This window comes from Mobula birostris, chromosome 14 (genome assembly GCF_030028105.1).
Source record: "Mobula birostris isolate sMobBir1 chromosome 14, sMobBir1.hap1, whole genome shotgun sequence".
In the NCBI taxonomy this organism is placed as follows: Eukaryota; Metazoa; Chordata; class Chondrichthyes; order Myliobatiformes; family Myliobatidae; genus Mobula; species Mobula birostris.
The window spans coordinates 27,299,777-27,319,665 of NC_092383.1; the positions used below are offsets into that span (position 1 = coordinate 27,299,777).

Sequence of the window (19,889 nt, forward strand, 5' to 3'; positions counted from 1 at the left end):
TTTACTGTGACTTTGCTTGTAGGCTTGGTTCTCAGGATTGTTATAGTTGCGACGTAGGTGGGCGGTGGATAAGCTCCCACTATCTATTAACTTTCCTAATGGCATACATCTCAAATAGTCAGTGGCAACCAAGTCCAGCTCTTGGCCTTCACAAATGGCTTAGCTACTAAGCCTAACAATCATTTCCACTGACAGGAGGATGGGCAAAGATGGGTTGTTGGCACTATAAAGCCAATCACTTCGGGTAGATAGGGCTCATCAACCGTGGTTGGCAGCTCACCTAGGAGAAGGGAAACCCTGATCTCAAACCTCCACTGTCCTACACCTACGCCCACTCATGTGGAAAGCTTCAGAAGTAAATCTCGAAGAGAAATCTGGAGCTGGAATCACTAAGGCAGTCTGACGTTGAGTTCAAAACTGGCAACTCTTGCAACACCACTGTTGCCTAACTATATCACTCTCTGCCATTCCTTTGAATTTGCCAGCTGCATGGAGAGAGGAAGCCTGTTGCATGGGCAACAACCTGCTCGCCATGTAGACAGCTAGTTCACAACATCCAAGGTTAACCTCGGCCAGCAGAGACCTCACTTGTCAGTTTTTGATGAATTCTTCTTGCAAGCATCTTAAGAAATTTACCATAATATTCTTCACAGCTGCAATTTTATCTGCCACAGATAAACCTCTGAGAAAGAGAATTCAGAAAAATTTGGAGTCATAATTGGAGTATTGTAATCAGTTTTGGTTACCTCACTACAGAAAGGATTTAGAGAAGGTGCAGAGGAGATTCACCAAGATGTTGCCAAGAGAACATGTCTTATGAGAAAAGATTGTACGAGCTAGGGCTTTTTTTTTTAAGAATGAAGGAAGATGCGAGGCAAATTGATAGAGGTGTACAAGATTATAAGAGGCACAGATAGAGTGGAAATCCAGTGCCATTATCCCAGGCCAACAATGGCTAATACCAGGTTCATCCTTTTAAGGGTGATTGGCAGGAAGTATAGGAGAAATGCCAGGGTATTTTTTCCACAGAGAGTGGTAAGCAGCTGGACTGCACTACCGGGGGTTTATGGCAGACGCTGATACATTAGGGGCATTTAAAAGATGCTTAGATAGATGCATGGATGAAAGAAAAATGGGGGGTTATAGACTCTGTAGAAGGGAATCGTTAAATCAATCATTGGGAGGTTAAAAGGTCAGCACAACGTTGAGGGCCAAAGGACACATACTGTTCTAAGTTCTAATTTGGATTACTGGTGGAATAAGAGCTGGAAAGGATTACAGCACGTCACCCATCCTCTGTTAGCAGAAGAGTTTCTTTCTGTAAACCAGAGCATACCTATATTCAGGATTTATTAATCAAGATGAAGACAGTGACTGAGCTTTACTGTGTCTTGGAACCTTGAACCTCACACCTCACATACTATACATTGCACACATTCCTCTTTTGGTAGCTCTGAAGGTGAAAGCATCATTTCATTTTCACTACACCAGACATTCGTGCCAATCCCCTGTGAGATCTGCCAAATAGATCAGTCTTTTTAATGGCACACATCCACCATAGTTTGAAGGGCAATCTCCAAAAATCAACTTAAGCTCATAGCTAACATTCCAGGACTCTCTCACACTATTTTCCTTAAGCTGTCTTTTTCAAATACAAAATGGTTTCATTCTGAAGGATAGGCAATTTGGGATGGATAGTTATCTCAAATTAGGGTGTATAATGGTCTATATTAACTGTAACACCTAAATCTGATTATCATCTATAAAACGGCTGACTAGTTGATACTCTCATCATTTTCAGAGATCTTGCCTAAAGTCCATCCCTCTATTGCTGTGTATAGCATACATACAACAATGGGCCAAATATCAGCAGTTCATGCAAAATGGTGGAGCTGCAATATTTCTGAAACACACAGTTAGAGTATTTCATTAACGTCAGATATCTTGATGTTTGATCATTATGGGTCTCGATATCTAAAGCTGAAGATTTGCCTTGGTGATTTCCACATTACTTCAGTAAGGTAAAATCATTACAGTGTATGCGCTATGATCATATTCTTTGAGCAAATGCATTCAGGGTAACGTGTTCATGACAATCCACCTGAGTAATGTGAACATTTTCCTTAATTCTTTCCATAATTATTGATGAGCGGCCCTGTGTGAACTGACACAACCAAATACATCCAGATGTCACGGGTCTGTATTTGCTGCCAGTGGCAAATTACCTTTGCTCTCCAGTGTCCTACATAATAAGTATGAACTTAACTTTACCAGAATTGACTATCCACACCAAAGTGGTAAGTCTTCACTGCAGCATAATGTTTCACATTCCACTATGAAAATGCTTCAAAAAATTACTCAGCAGCTGGTTACCTTAGGCAGATATTCCGGCACCATTTCTAGTGAACTGGAGAACCAGATTTTCAAGCAGGGCCCAACTTTGGAACCTTGCCAGAGAAGATTAGGAAGCAAGTCTGAGATTTCACAACTGCAAGAAAATGTCAAATTTGTTGGAATTTATACCGAGAAATGCCAACAGTTTGGTGCATGTTTATAGCATTTTGTAAATCATACCAATCCACTTATTGTTGTGTCTGACAGAATGCACAGACTTCAGCAACCTCCTGCGCCTCTGGGTAAAATTAATGCACTGCCATTCATTAGCATTTCCAAATAACTGCTGGTTATGCAATCCCCTCAAATCACCAACTTCTTGGAAATACAGAAAATTTGAAATTCCGTAAAGCCATCACCTTGCAAAATTCTAAAATATTCAACTTTTTATATGGAATAAATTATGTCGCCCCAATCAGGTGGCAGCACTGTGTCAGGATAGGAACAGAGTGCATCGTCAAAGAATTTGACGGTGACCTGTAATTGCACCACACCATTTGAAATGAGAGAAGTTGCTTCATCAAATCAAATTATTTTGCAGTCAGACAATGATTTATTCCCCAGATCAATGAAATAAGTTATTTTAGTAGAGAAATTCACTGGCATGTTTGTGGTCTTTCAATTTTGTCTTTTCATGAAAATATCCACAGTAAGAAACGTTGGATCATAATTTGGCCACACGGACCAATGTTCTTTTACAATGTTGGTCTCTTAGTCTATTCAACATAGTCATACATTCATTCTGGAAGGTTATTGACATGAAGCATTAAATCTGTTTGTCTCTGCTGAGATATTGCATCAGCAGTTGAACATTTCTTGCATTATTCACTTTTAATCCATAAACTCAAAACAATGAAAATCAAAGAACAGCAGATAAGGGAAACATATAATATAAACAGAAATTATTCACTGAAATGTCAGGCAGCATCTCCAAAAGGAGAAGCTTAGCTGATGTTTCAGATCATAAACAGCACTTTCGTTTTTTCTAAAAAAAATGAAATTCAGCAATGCAAAATTTGCAGTGATAACATGTGTATTGATTATCTCCAATAGAAATATAACACTCTTATTTGATGTTTAGTAATCCATGTTGTTTACAGCAAAGTCATCACCCAACTATGTCATCCTGCGTTTTTCATAAACAACAATGATGCTTACAAAAATGCAGAATGCCGCTGTGGTGAGTTTTTCTGGTTCGTATGTTATGCTGTTAACAAGGCAGGAGCAACAGACCCTGAATGTCTGTGAACTTCTCCCAATGTCCCCCCATAGTCTAGATGGAAAATTAGTGGGATTCTTGGAAAAGTGACAGAAATTTTTGATATTCTGCCAAGATATGGATTAAATCTCCTGGTAGTGAGCACCTAACTTAACCCATCTTCATGAGTACAAGGAATTCCAGATGAGTGTTTAATGTTAAAGATACACTATAAAAGAAGTTTATAAACATTGTTTCGAGGTTTCCTAAATATTGCAATTTAAATATAAATCACTTTGAAGGGCACCATGATGTCAACTAAATGCCAAAGATGACACGTGATATCACTGAAGGAAAACAATGTACAACTGTTCTACTGTTCTATTCTTCTCACTCTTCAGTGACCAGGGCAATGCCCTGGAGAACCATAGTTCAATGAACAAAATTTGAAGCAATGCACAATAAGCTTTCTGTGTAGAGTGAAGGGGAAGGCACAATCCTTTTCTGTGTTCACAGAAGGTGGCAGAGGATTTACGTCATGACTAGGCTTACACCATTGCTTGCCCAGCAACCACATTGAGTTCAGCTGACATTGTAAAGGATGACAGAATCCTCTGCCAGTGGATTGGGCATTCCATTGTATACTCAGTAAGAGAAAACTTCTCCCCTTCAGAATCAGGTGCTCAGTGATTCTAACTCCTATCTTTGTCCTTGTCCTATTCTTCTGGAAAAAAAAGAACAATCTTGTTCCCTTAAGAACCACTACCTGTAGTGTAATGGCGAGGAGTCTAATCACCACTCTTTCACAGCTTTTTCTTTAGGTTTTGGAGCCTTGACAGGTCGTACAAATATCTAGGAACTTAAGGCAATAAGTCAGATGAACTGTCCCAGCATGCATCTGTCTTGGTGCAAAACTGATGCAGCAGATCCATTCCACCTCAGCTTCTAATTCCCCTGTTGCCCACACAAATGGTGCCTGTCAAACCTTCTCCTGATGATATTCTGAGCTCTACTCTACAAAAGGGATCATCAGCTCAGGCACTCTCTGCTCCTCTGCTGTCCTGGTGCCTCCCAGTGATATTCTGTCATGGCCTGTCTGTCTGCTAGCAGAAACTCCACCACAAGAGAATTTCTCCTCGGGCAGGCAGGCTGACAGCAGAGACTGGTGGATGTCCTTGCCAGAAGAAGTGGAGCTGAACCAGTTCTACCCATCCCCCACCCCCACCCAAGGATCATTCTCCCAAAACGTCAAAAAAAAAATGGCAAAGAAACTTAAGGCAGGCCCTCAAATATTTCAAGCATATGTTTTATTATTGTGATTGAAGGTTGTTACGATTGCAAAATATAGAAAGAAAAATTGGAGGAATTCTAATGGATTATATTTGCATGCAATTAGACTGGGGAAATTAAAGATTAACTTTCCTTCTAAAAAAATGCAGGAAACAATATTTGCTCATAAACACCACACCTCGATAACAACAAACTGGCCTAAACAGGTGCACCCAACATTAGCATTTGTGACTGTGGTTTAATTAAATGAAGGTACTATTGATTTCCAACCCTAAAATAATAAGTTTCACATAAGACGATTAATATTATTCACACCCACATGTCTGCTCAATGATCTTGATCCTTATAACCTTGGCCTTTTCAGAGACTTACATTGTGCCTGCCTGCAGTCTGTCCCTGGCATGTTATTGACATAAACAGAATTTAATCTGTCTCCAGCAAGCCTGAGCCAAGCACCACACCGGGTGATGACTCTGTGCATCACATAACAAGCCGCAAAACAATGCCAAGTGCTGGTGGCACTATTTCTATAGTCAGAATTAAAACAATAAAATATCCACATGTATCCCACAGAATTGTTACTCATAACTGAACTGGATTTAAATTAGACTTGGTCTCACTCACTGTGAGGCAAAAAATGAAATAATGCAGAAGACATGAGTTAAGAACAAATTAAGCAAAACTTGTACAAGCAATGTTTGAAAATGTGAAACAGGAGAGCAACTTGAATTCATTTGTTTTATTAAGAGATACAGGCCCTTCTGACAAGCCCATGCCACCCAATTATGCCCAAATGGCAAATTAACTTACTAACTGGTATGTCTATGGAATGTGCGAAGAAAGCGGAGCACCCAGAGGAAACCTATGTGGCCACAGGCGGAACATATAAACTCCTCACACAGACAGTGGTGGGAATTGAACCGGAATCGCTGGTGCTGCAGTAGCATTACAGCACCCGCTACACTACACAGACCCAATTGGCTTTATTGACCAGTGGAATTCCACTGGGAAAACAGCATTTGCAAGTTTATTTCTCACTCTCAGGTGGCAAAATGAGACCAAACTAGGCGTTGTTCAAATCCCGTCCACAGTGGAAAAAGCACTGAGAAATTTGTGACCTGGAGATAAGCATCCAATAGTAGGTATGAGCCAAAGCAAATGCTGCACCATCCCACAGTCAAGGGTAAATGAGAATGGTGGAGGAAAGGGTGAGTTTTATCAGGGGTGGGAATTCAAGAGACAGCAGTTACTACTAACTGGAACAACAAACATTCTGCCGCAGGAACTCAGTGCGTTGAAAAGCATCTATGGAAGGAAAGGTCCTTATGCAGGATTTCAACCACAAACATAAACAGATCCTTTTCTCCCTCAGATGTTGCTCAGCCCACTGAGTTTCTCTAGCGGAATGGGGCCTGAACTTGTACCAAAATAAACAAATTTGTTCAACTTTTCGCCTTTTGTACCTCTTCAGGTCCTACAATATTTCTTTGTTGGTTGATCCAGCAAGAAACCCAATGTCAATTCCTTCTCAAGCTGCATCGCAAGATTGTGCTTGACATTCCAATAATTTCCAAAGAGAACTACGATAGAGATGGGAAGAAGACTTTGCCCAGTGTGTGAAGAATGGCTTTGTCTCCTGCCAGTTTGGAAAACAAAATGAGAAATTTCAGGCAACTTCAATTGAAAAACATTTAATTACCAACCCACCTTGTTTTAACAAGGTGTGAAGTATTAAAGTCAACCTATTCATAATTAATGCTAGAAATGTTCATATTGTCATCATTTTCAATGTGATAATCATGTTTCTGTTTCTGTCATTCAAGAGATGCGACATCAACAATGAGATTGTTGATAATCTTCAGTAAAGCAACAACAGCATTACCCAGCATTTATATGACTCCAATAAAACAGTAAGATGTCTTAAGGTGCTTCAGAGGAGTGTCATCAGAACATGTTTGACACTGATTTCTAAACCACACCATGGTCAACCTTCAGATACATTATTTTTTAGGTTGAACCTTCAGTTCAAATTTAAAGTCAAAATTGAGTAAACCGTAAAAGTTACATGATCTCTGACTCAGCAGTTGACATTTCTTGCTGTAAACAGCTTCCACATTGAGACACAGTACTGAGTCTTTTCTGAAGGCATTAATTCTGTTGGACTTCAAGTACGAATACCTCTTGCAACTGATGAGTAAGAACCCATTCAGAATTGCAAACACAGAGCCCTTTGTTTGAAAGTAAAGAGTGAATGCATCACAGGGTCAATAAATCAGAATGTCACTGGGTGACTTGAACTCATCTTCTTTAGCCTAAGTGGAAGTAAGGAAGATCTATCAGAGAGGTTCTATTACTGAGGCAAAAAAAAAACAGAAATAATCCACTAACTGATAACAATCCCTTCATTAAACCACCAAATGGAAAAATTCTCACAATGTGGCACTCTGCTGAGTTACGGTTGAATCATGCACCCTCTTATCACTATTTGGGATCCACTCATCAAAGAACTGATCAGAAGGATCCCGCAACTAAATACATGGTGGACTCACACCAGACTATTGTGCAAAGCTTTCACTCACTGATCCACTGCAGAATTATCTATTTTCATTCCACCACCAATTGGGTAAATGCAATAGGATTCATCCTCTGAACGTGAAGTGAAAGCACCCACATCTCAAATCATTGAAGAATCTACCCTCTCATTCACTGTGGAATAATCCAGTCGATAAGGTAAATGGTAAATTGGTTTGTTACTGTCACAAGTAGTGAAAAATTTCATATGCTTCCATACTTGTGTACCAGTTCATCAATTCACCTCACTGACTGGATATAATCATCACATCAGCATATTGAAGTAGTAAAATCTTAAAATCCTGGATCTTCAACTTCCTCACAGACAGGACCCAGGCTGTAAAAATAGGGGACAAGCTCTCCTCTAGAATCACTCTGAGCACCGGTGCCCCACAAGGCTGTGTACTCAAACCCCCTGCTGTACGTACTGTACACTCATGATTGTGTAGCCAAGTTTCCATCAAACTCAAAATATAAGTTTGCTGATGACACAACAATTGTAGGCCGTATCTCGGATAATGATGAGTTTGAGTACAGAGATGAAATTAAGAACCTGGTGGCATGGTGCGAAGACAATAACCTATCCCTCAACGTCAGCAAGACGAAGGAATTGGTTGTTGACTTCAGAAGGAGTAGCGGACCAGACAACCCAATTTACATCAGTGGTGTGCAAGTGGAACAGGTCAAAAGCTTTAAGTTCCTCATGGTCAATATCACAAATGACCTGACTTGGTCCAACCAAGCAGAGTCCACTGCCAAGAAGGCCCACCAGCACCTTCACTTCCTGAGAAAACTAAAGAAATTTGGCCTGTCCCCTAAAACCCTCACTAATTTTTATAGATCCACCGTAGAAAGCATTCTTCTAGGATGTATCACAACCTGGTATGGAAGTTGTCCTGTCCAAGACTGGAAGAAGCTGCAGAAGATCGTGAACACGGTGCAGCACATCACACAAACCAATCTTCCATCCTTGGACTCACTTTACACCGCACGCTGTCGGATAATGAAGGACACGACCCACCCAGCCAACACACTTTTCGTCCCTCTTCCCTCCGGGAGAAGGCTCAGGAGCTTGAAGACTCATAAGGCCAGATTTGGGAAAAGCTTCTTTCCAACTGTGATAAGACTGCTGAACGGATCCTGACCTGGATCTGGGCCGTACCCTCCAAATATCCAGACCTGCATCTCGTTTTTTTTGCACTACCTTACTTTCCATTTTTCTATTTTATATTTATGATTTATAATTTAAATTTTTAATATTTACTACCGATTTGTAATCAGGGAATAGGAAGCGCAGAATCAAATATCGCTATGATGATTGTACGTTCTAGCATCAATTGTTTGGTGACAATAAGGTATAAAGTAAAGTAAAACAGGTCCATTCAATAGTCTTATAACAGCAGATAGAAGCTATTCTTGAGCCCGATGGTAAATATTTCAAGGTTTTGGATTTTCTGCTCAATGAGAAGGGGTGTAAAGGAGGTGGGAATGGTAGTTGTTTATGTTGGCTGCTTTACTGAGGCTCCATGCTTAAAAAGATCCACCCGCGGTAGAAGGATTCACCTTCTGAATGTAAATTGAAAGGATCCACATCTCAGACTATTCAGAAATCCATTCTCTAATCCATTGTGAATGACCCAGTCAACAAGAAGCTAACTGAGAAGTGTCTACAAACTAAAGGTCTAACCAGGAGAAACCCAATCAAATTTACTGGCAGACACTGGCTCACCAACCCGGATTGGTCACTCTCTAAGATACTGGCTGACAATCTTCTACTAATTCATCCAATTACCTAACAGGATTTGATGTTACCATTTACAATTTCACAAGAGGCCACTTTGAAATCAGGATCACAAAGAGGTGTTGCCAATGCCAGTTTGCTATTTAGCTCAGTGCCTATGACTGAGCATCCACTAAAGGTCATTTCAGCCATTGTCTGTGTGGTCTCTGATTGGCTGCTGTCCTGCTGTAATATATATTAAGTTGCAAGACAAGTAGTAAAAAATAGGTTATCTACATGGAGGCCACCCAGCAACAAACTTTAAGGCATCTCTCAGCATCTTGACATGACATAAACTATTGTTAAGACACAAATTGAAATTTATAATCTCATAGGAATTTATGATACTAAAGGAAACCATTCAATCCATTGTTTTGTTGGAGCCTGTAAAATGACTATTTAGATAACTTCCAGGTACTTGGTCCATAGAGATACATATTTAGATACAAGGTGAACGAGATCAATTTACCTTTAGGAGACACAGGCTCCAAGTGAATGCACATGGCAAACTTGATACCTATTTTGAAACCAATTAAATAACTATGAACAGTGGTTTAGACTTGGGGTGCAGGATTAAGGAAGTTGGAGAGAGATCACAGTAACAGGAAGTGATACAACACAATTACCCACATGAGAGCAAATTGATTGTGACAGAGATAATTTCTTTCCTGACCTGCTCTCCATTTAAAAATAGAGGTTCCTGCAAACATTTTCACCTGAAAGTGCAACCACTTGGTAATGGTGAGGTCCCTGGAATATCATACCCCGATACTTTATGTCTATTAAACTTACTGAGTGTGCTGGAGTTGTAACTCTTCTTTTTCCTCTCTTTTTCTCCAATTCCCTCTCTCAATATGCAATCTATAGTTCCTCTGTTCCTTCCAGTTCAGATTCTCATCACTTGCAAAATGTGCAGAGCATTGTCACCGAGATTCTTGTTTATGAAAATTAAATCAAGAAAGGTTGTGATCGATCTGATAGCGAGGAATCAAAAATTAATGGAGGCATGATTTACATATGTATTTACCCAACTGTTAATACTACAGATAAACTAGTTCAAAAGTAGCTAATTAGGAAGAAAATCCTGTTTGGAAATAGCTTAAAATATAACCTTTCTAAGTGATGAGAGAGAGAGAGGGCAGCAATATTAATCTGGTTGCCAGTTTGGTTCACTTTGCCACATTAATACATTACTCATTAATTCTGATGTGACTGTGAATGCCATTATACACCCAAAACTCATTTTACTCCAGCTCAGAGCAACTACACTGCTGGCACATTCCAAAACATAAGCGTTACAGCTTTGACTGTACCTAACCTGACCTCGTGATGCTTAGCAGCATCATCAAATGCCTACCGCAGAGCTGAAGTGTTGTGGGAGTATTGCAGCACTAATGAGTCACACCTCCAGCTGACAAAATGTGGCAGTACAACATCTGAAATGCTGAAACAAATCAAAATATAAAAGAAATGATTCAGCTGAAGATGATCGCTTGATCATTCCTTACAACATTTTTTAAATATGTAAAACATACTCAAGAACAATTTGGCAAGTGTTCATGCAGGAAATGAAAGCTAGGTTCCCTCTGAGGAAATTTAATTTTGGATTCTTTTAATTTTTCCCGCACTTGAACATAACAGTTGTTTCTACGGGCAGTATTAATAGTAAATACTCATGTTTAAACAAGACTGTGTTAGCAAATCAAACTGACCACGTATTGACTCAGCCAGCTGAGAGAATGGGAATATTTATCAGGCATTTATTTAGACACCTGTGATATTTTAAAAAAAGGCAAGGGGCCTTGGTTGAAGCTGGTGTATATTTGAGAGGCACTTAAATAACCGATTAAGACGCATGACAATGTTTCAATGTCAGAACAAAACACTTTTCCTCTTTTTGTAAATCTACTGTATATATCGCTGCAATGTATTGTAGCCTGATCACTTTTCAGCTCCATGGTGCGTTTTTATAATATGACTTTGTTCTCCTGATCACAGCAAGAACAATATTAGTTGAACTATTATGAAGGAGAGCATGAGCGAAATAAATTGAGATTATAATAGTTAACACTCATCGCTATTATTTGCATCAGAAAATAACAGTGGCAAAATAAAATTATGATGCCAATGTTTATGAAGAGCACAGATTTACTTTACAATCTTGTATTTGTTGTTTTATCTGACTTGATTCGTATTTTGAATATACATTTAGTGATCAGGTTTAAATGCCAGAATAATCATTAGCTTCCAAAATTGATTCTGATTATCTTCTCCAACATCTTCTGTTATGTACAATCTGTCATAATTGGGACATTGGTGACAGACCCAAATGCAAGACACAGACACTGAAGTACTAGGGACAGGACTTGACTAGAGAGCAGGGACAAGAACACAGACTTGGGCTAGGACATTGGTTAGGCATCAGGATCAGGAAAAGGAACATAGAGCCTTGGTCTAGAGCACGGGAACACAGAGCCTTGGACTTGAGAGACAGGAACACAGGGACCTGGAACACAGAGCCAGGACCCCTCCTTGGGAACAGGACTAGGGGCCGGAGCTGTACACTGAATGCTGAACACAACGAGATGGTTCCTAACACTAGGTAGCAGCAAACAGCCAGACCTACCTAGCGAAGACGTGGACACGGAGACAGTTCCCAACACTAGGTAGCGGCAAATGGCCAGACCTACCTAACAAAGACATGGACACAGAGACAGTTCAAAACAACAATTCTTCAATTATATGAAGAAAAAAAGGATGACAGGAGTGAAGGTAGGACCGATTAGAGATAAAGGTGGGAAGATGTGCCTGGAGGCTGTGGAAGTGAGCGAGGTCCTCAATGAATATTTCTCTTCGGTATTCACCAATGGGAGGGAACTTGATGATGGTGAGGACAATATGAGTGAGGTTGATGTTCTGGAGCATGTTGATATTAAGGGAGAGGAGGTGTTGGAGTTGTTAAAATACATTAGGACAGATAAGTCACTGGGGCCTGACAGAATATTCCCCAGGCTGCTCCACGAGGTGAGGGAAGAGATTGCTGAGCCTTTGGGTAGGATCTTTATGCCCTCGTTGTCCACCGGAATGGTACCGGAGGATTGGAGGGAGGCGAATGTTGTCCCCTTGTTCAAAAAAGGTAGTAGGGATAGTCTGGGTAATTATAGACCAGTGAGCCTTATGTCTGTGGTGGGAAAGCTGTTGGAAAAGTTTCTTAGAGATAGGATCTCTGGGCATTTAGAGAATCATGGTCTGATCAGGGACAGTCAGCATGCTTTGTGAAGGGCAGATTGTGTCTAACAAGCCTGATAGAGTTCTTTGAGGAGGTGACCAGGCATATAGATGAGGGTAGTGCAGTGGATGTGATCTATATGGATTTTAGTAAGGCATTTGACAAGGTTCCACATGGTAGGCTTATTCAGAAAGTCAGAAGGCATGGGATCCAGGGAAGTTTGGCCAGGTGGATTCAGAATTGGCTTGCCTGCAGAAGGCAGAGGGTGGTGGTGGAGGGAGTACATTCAGATTGGAGGATTGTGACTAGTGGTGTCCCACAAGGATCTGTTCTGGGACCTCTACTTTTCGTGATTTTTATTAATGACCTGGATGTGGGGGTAGAAGGGTGGGTTGGCAAGTTTGCAGACAACACAAAGGTTGGTGGTGTTGTAGATAGTGTAGAGGATTGTCAAAGATTGCAAAGAGATATTGATAGGATGCAGAAGTGGGCTGAGAAGTGGAAGATGGAGTTCAACCCGGAGAAGTGTGAGGTGGTACACTTTGGAAGGACAAACTCCAAGGCAGAGTACAAAGTAAATGGCAGGATACTTGGTAGTGTGGAGGAGCAGAGGGATCTGGGGGTGCATGTCCACAGATCCCTGAAAGTTGCCTCACAGGTGGATAGGGTAGTTAAGAAAGCTTATGGGGTGATAGCTTTCATAAGTTGAGGGATAGAGTTTAAGAGTCGCGATGTAATGATGCAGCTCTATAAAACTCTGTTTAGGCCACACTTGGAGTACTGTGTCCAGTTCTGTTCACCTCACTATAGGAAGGATATGGAAGCATTGGAAAGGGTACAGAGGATATTTACCAGGATGCTGCCTAGTTTAGAGAGTATGGATTATGATCAGAGATTAAGGGAGCTAGGGCTTTACTCTTTGGAGAGAAGGAGGATGAGAGGAGACATGATAGAGGTGTACAAGACAATAAGGGGAATAGATAGAGTGGATAGCCAGTGCCTCTTCCCCAGGGCACCACTGCTCAATACAAGAGGACATGGCTTTAAGGTAAGGGGTGGGAAGTTCAAGGGGGATATTAGAGGAAGGTTTTTTACTCAGAGAGTGGTTGGTGCGTGGAATGAACTGCCTGAGTCAGTGGAGGAGGCAGATACACTAGTGAAGTTTAAGAGACTACTAAACAGGTATATGGAGGAATTTAAGGTGGGGGCTTATATGGGAGGCAGGGTGGTTTGAGGGCCAAAGGGCCTGTTCTGTGCTGTACTTTTCTACGTTCTATGTTCTATGTAACAATAGACAGTTCCTTATCAAGACACAGCAAGGCTCCGGTCTTGCTCCGGCAGTAGAACTTGACAAGGTTGCAGGCAAGGCTCCAGAAGGAAGGGAAAGGGAAGACAACAGTCCAGCCTCAGGGTAACAGCAAAGACAGCCTTGCTTACGCAATGGAGGCAAGGACAGTAAGGGATAGATCCAACCACAGGGTAACGGCAAAGACAGCCTGACTTACCTCACAGAGGCAACGACAGGATACAGACAAGGCAAAGCAGCCACCACTCTCAAACCCAGGGCCACTTATATTCCCAGCCCCAAGACAAGCATCAGGTGCCTATGTTTAAGTCCTACTGAAACAAGGGACAGCCGGAGACCCGGAGTCCAGAGTCCATGGACCGGACCGTGAACCGGAACGTGGACTTCACAGACCGGACCATGACACAATCATCAATATGGTTGTCATGTTTTAGGATTCTTGAACAATGTCTATTTGGATAAAGAAATCATACTTAAGGGAGTATTTTATAACATCTATTTTCTGGACATGTTTAAGAAAAGCACTAAGAAAACATGTAGTTAAACTGTCAATTGAGCAGAAACATGAACTAAAAGCAAAGTATTAGCTTGCCTCCAGTTTCAATAAAAAGCTCACCCACTCCATTAGGAAGTTGGTATTCATGGGAGTCAATGGGGTTTGACTGGCTGAGGTCTTACCAAGTTTTTTAAGTACAGACATATAAACATTTAGTCTGTCAGATTCCAAAACAGAATCACAGATTGTCAGAGTCAGAACGTTAAAATGCAGGGTAACAATGAGGATAGCATGGCGGGCCATGAATATTAGAGACCGTATATGTTTATCATTTTACATTATGATGGAAAGGCAAGTTATAATGACCAAATCATAAATACATGAATAAGCTAGGGCAACACATACAAAATGCTGGAGAAACTCAGCAGATCAGGCAGTATCTGTGGAGAGGAATAAATAGTCAATGTCTCGAACTGACACCCTTCAACAGGACTGGAAGGGTAGGAAGGGAGGAAAAGCACTCTATTTCCCCTGATACATAAATAACATGAATAAACTATTTCTCTATGTGATAATTTGCCATCAGTCAACTTTGCAAAATGTATTTGACTACATCAAGATTGTCTTCAGACCACTTTCAAAATGAATCAAGAAACAAAAGATGATATCTATTTCCTACATTCAGAAGAGTACCTTCTTATATCCTTTGGGTGATAATGTTGTGTACATAGATATCAGATAGTATGAGACAAATCTACTTGAAAGAGATGTGTGATCGACTTATCACAGTGACTGACACCACTGACCCACAAAGGTTTTGATGCCAGACCTGATTTCGTGCTAATACTGAAAGGTTACTTTCCCTATATGTCGAACATTGTTTTCCTTTACTGAAGACATCAGTCAGCTTTCCTACCACCAAGTTCTGAAGTTTGCAGAGGAGAAATGTGTTTCCTTTCTTGGATGTTGTTGAAAGATGCTTGTTTCATGCACATGTCACCAATTCACTCCATACTTATTCCCCAAGACTTAAATTATATAATGCAGACAGGGTATAATTTTGAATTGAGAAACATTTTCAACCGATTATTACGTACTGCTGAATCTTACAATAGTATTTTCACGTGGCATGTTAGATTAAATTATATTAATTTACCACCTTAATGACCACAAATGAGACATTTGCCCTTTGTTAATGAAGTGGCTTAAAGCACTCAGGCATTGATGTGGAGAAAATAGTGTCTAAACTGACTGGAATGCCTACATTTTAGAGAAAAAGAACTGAACATAAAACCCCAAAAACTTAATAAAAAGAAATGAGAGCTTGCATTCATGTGGCAAAATGTCAGTGACATCTAGGCATTGGAATAGTTATATTAAGACTGTTCAGAAGATGAGTAGATGTTTTAATGTAGCCAGTGATACTGGAAAAATCATAAAAAGTAATATCTAATAAAGTATCAAAGAAGAGGAAGTTGATGTGCATAAAAGAAAAAAGTAGCTAAGTCATCATTCAATGGTAGGAATAAGCCAATGAAGACAGAATGGAACATGGAGACGGCCTTCATTTATCTCATGCACGTTTCTGGTTTTCCATACTTGATTTCTCAAAGTTGCTTATCAGTAAAGGTCTATTTTTTTTTCTTATATACTATTTGTAGGTTGCACCTGTCCATTCTGCTAGATGTTATTGATGCTTCATCGATGAGTCAAAAATGGTTGTCTAATCCCTGGCTAAGTAAATGTTTTCATATAAGTGATCATTTTAAATTCTTAGTATTAACAAAAAAAGGCAGCTGCCATAATCAGTTATAGAAAAATATTCACAAAATGAATTCTGGCAGTGATTTGACAAACCTTGAGTACAGTAACCTAATATATCCTCAGCAAGATTAGGTCCAAAATATTGAAATGATCAAGCCTTACCCTGAGATTTATTAAGGACACTGTAAAGAAAGACCCAGCTACTTTGATAAATATAAATTGCATTAGCATATAAACACTCAGATCTATATTGTTTTCCTTGACAGAAACTTGCTCACAAGACCTACAAAAGTAAATGGCTCGAATTGATCTCTAATCCAATGTGGGGTCTACAAAACCCAATGTGGGGACTGCAGCAAATATTATGTCAGCCAGGCTGGGAGAAAACTATCCACAAGGATCCATGAACATCAACTGGCTGTGAAGCGGCGTGACCAACTCTTACTAAGCTCTACCCACGAAGATTAAGACAACAGTCAAAGGCATGGCACAAGCAACACGTGACTTGGAAGAGAATTCCTAGAAGCATAGTCTTCACAAACAATTCTGCAAACAGACATGTAGGCCTCGATCCTGCTTATAAGCCAATGCAGGCAAAATTCCAGACCATAACGCCCAGAATTCACCATGCAGCCAGTCAGCGATGAGACACCCTTCCTATGTCACAAATGAGTTTCTGTAGTGATGATCGATCACACCTGATTGATAAGTATATAAAGTATTTAGAGGACACACCAGAAATGAACAACACACTGATTTTCTCATACAGTGACAAAACGTTTGCAAATGGATTGCTAAGATTGGAGAACAATTTAATCCAACCATGATCTCTAAACATTATTTTAGCTGAAAGTTCTTACAATTGTCTCTGCCTTTGGATGTTCAATGAATTTCTATCGTCTTACTAAAGTGTTTGAAAAGCCAAAGACATGGCATGTTCTGTGAGGGTTTGTTTTGAAACAAAAAAAGTAATTCTTGAGGATTTCAGATGTGTTATATCACTGTATTTTAAGGGATAGGGTGCAGAGGCATGGATTTAGAAACAACAAACGCTAGCAGTCTCTAATAGTAATTACTTGACCCTCAAGCCTACACTGGAACCAGAATGAAAAGGCAAAGAGCTTACACTGAATGACAGATGAATCTTGCACGGCTCCATTGCATAAACAATCAAGAGTGCCTGCAGCATTTTGTGTTAATTTAGATATAATTCATGCATCAAATGTGTTGGCTTTGAGTTGTGAATGGACAGTCAGTACACTTCATATGGTTGCCTGGGAAGGTGTCAAAAGAGGGGAATTCTGAAGTTGTTAGTGAGTGAGTAATCATCTGGAAAACAATAAGAAAGAGAGTATTACCCTTCAGATTCCTATTTCATTGGTTCATTTGTATGAACTCCTGAGAGGAAGTGGGCTGGGGGGGGTGGGTGGTAGTGGAGAGAAAATCTGGAGATTTGAAAAGTAGCAGTTTGCTATCTGCTCCAGTCCAGTATTTCTCAGCTATTGATTGAAGATGGATGATACATTTTAAATAGGCGAGAGTCTGGAATGTAGGCAAGCTTCATAATTCTCTTGTGAATTTTCAGATGCCTTATGACTATATTAGATTACAAATCTTATTTCCAATACTAAATTCCTCAGCTTATTAAGTATCCAACAAGATAGCCAAAAGCATGCTCAGAAAATTCTTGAGCAATTTAGCTGAATTCACTTCTTATTATTGATGCCTTTGCGGGCCAGTAATTTCCAATTAGATGTTCCCATGTAGCCTTGGTATTATTGACATTTTGTGGTTCTTCTTTGCCATTTTGTGACTGGTCGTTCTTGAACTATTTAGATGTGAGTTGTTCCTGAGTCATGTGGATGAAACCTGAGTCTCAGGTGAATGTGAGATACAGTATATGCTATGTGTGATACTTCATTATGAACTTTGACGTACATGCTTTGAGGTTTTGAATATATTACCTTTCCCTTGTGTGTCAGAATTACTCATGCGCCTTTTAAGTCCTTAATTTAATTAATAAGAACACATGAAAAAAGGATGAGGAGTAGGCCACCTGACCCCTTAGATCAGTCCAGCCATTCAATATGATCATGTCTAATCTACCCCAACCCTCAGCTCCATTGTAATAGATTTCTATAGCCCTCAATCTATGTCCATTTAAAATACTTCTACTAATCTAGCCTCCACACCTCCCCAGAGCAGAGAATTCCGGAGATTCACTTTCCTATATGAGAAGAAATTTCCAACTACCTCATCTTTAAATAACCGGCCCCTTCATTTAAGACTCTCCCACCAGTGAAATATTCTTGACATCTACTCTATCTTATCACTTTAGGATCTTGTATATTTAACAAAATATCACCCCTCATTTATCTAAACTCTAAACAATACAAACCTATTTAACCACCCTTAATAGGATAATTGTTTAATCCTTGGAATTAGCATGATGAATCTCCTTAGGACTGCCTCCAATTCTACTATATATTTATTTAACTAACAGGACTAAAACTTTGCACAGTACTCCAGATGCTCATTAACATCGTGTACAATAATCACAAAGCTTCTCTATTCCTAAACTCCATCCCATTTACAATAAAGACCAATATGCCCTCTTAAATATTTGCAGCAGCTGCTTATTAATTTTTGTGATCAATGCCCTGGAACAACAGAACCCTCTGTAGTTCATTTATTTACAGTTCTGTTTCTAGTAAGATAATAATCTACCTTTTGATTCTTTACAACAGTGCACAACCTCACACTTTTCCATATTAAACACTATTTGCTACATTTTTGTCTACTCACTCCCTATCACAATATCCTTGGCATGACCTACCCTTCCACTTCTCACTTCAAGGGCAAATATTTTATTTCCTTGCCTGATTTTATCTTCTGCACAAAATATGAATTATTCCACCATTTTTTCCTTTTGATTCTCTTTTTTATACTTATTCATCTTTAACTTTCCAGAGTTCTTTCTTTTTCTTTCCATTGAACAATTTCTATTACGTTGGAAAGTAGAGGAGGTGCAATTCTCTGATTTAATAATATTTCAACAATGGGTCCTACAACCAATGATTTTACTTTAAGTTTTTATCTTAATAACTCATATTCTCTGTATTTATTGCTATTTATTTACATTTGCATTTGCACAGTTTGTTGTCTTCTGCACTCTGGTTGATCTTTCATTGATCGTGTTATCATTGCTGTACTATAGATTTGCTGACTATGCCCACAAGAAGATAAATCTCAGAGTTGTATATGGTGACATATATGTGCTTCCATAATAAAAATTACCTTGAACTTTGAAATTTGAAGCATTTATTTTGGAGTTGAGATAATACCACAATACTCATAAGAAAACTCTGACAGACTGAAGGATGTTTCTTTAACATGAAGTAGTTTTCTATGATTTTCATATCATGATTTTTCCATTAACTCTAGGTGGCCAAAGGGGATGAGGAAATGTATCCAATAGCCATAATCAGATTCTGTAGACAATGAAAAGAAAATAGTATTTGGTGACAACTATTCTAAACAGAAATAGACACATACCATTAATAATAGCAAAAAAAAATTAAACTGCCGTGCCAATTGGTGATTCTGACCATGGCAAAAATCAGATTGATTGTTATATGTACATTGTGCATCACATTCCTCTAACATTTAACTTTTATTATTGTCACAAATGCATATTTGTATTCCAGGTTAGTGGTGGTGTCCGTTAGTCTCGCAAGACCATGGCTCTGCACCTGGAAAGTCTTGCTTCAGTCTGTGTTGGTAGAGCAGTGTCTGTTGTGGTTGTAGAGGCCCACACAGGAGTGACAGTCTCGGCTGCAGCCACTGCACTTGAAGGCGCTG

At 39.6% G+C, this 19,889-nt stretch overlaps 1 long non-coding RNA gene across 2 annotated transcripts in view; it reads left to right on the forward strand.

Moving 5' to 3' along the window:
• LOC140209792 (uncharacterized) overlaps positions 1-17,457 on the forward strand; it is a 74,940-nt gene extending 57,483 nt beyond the window's left edge. The window contains exon 3 of one of the 2 annotated variants that reach the window (XR_011889066.1): positions 16,295-17,457. This is a non-coding gene — a long non-coding RNA (uncharacterized lncRNA). Of the gene's footprint in view, positions 1-6,353; positions 6,754-16,294 lie in introns of those variants that run through there. The other variant, XR_011889065.1, reaches the window with a different exon arrangement.
• Positions 17,458-19,889: the final 2,432 nt, after the last annotated feature.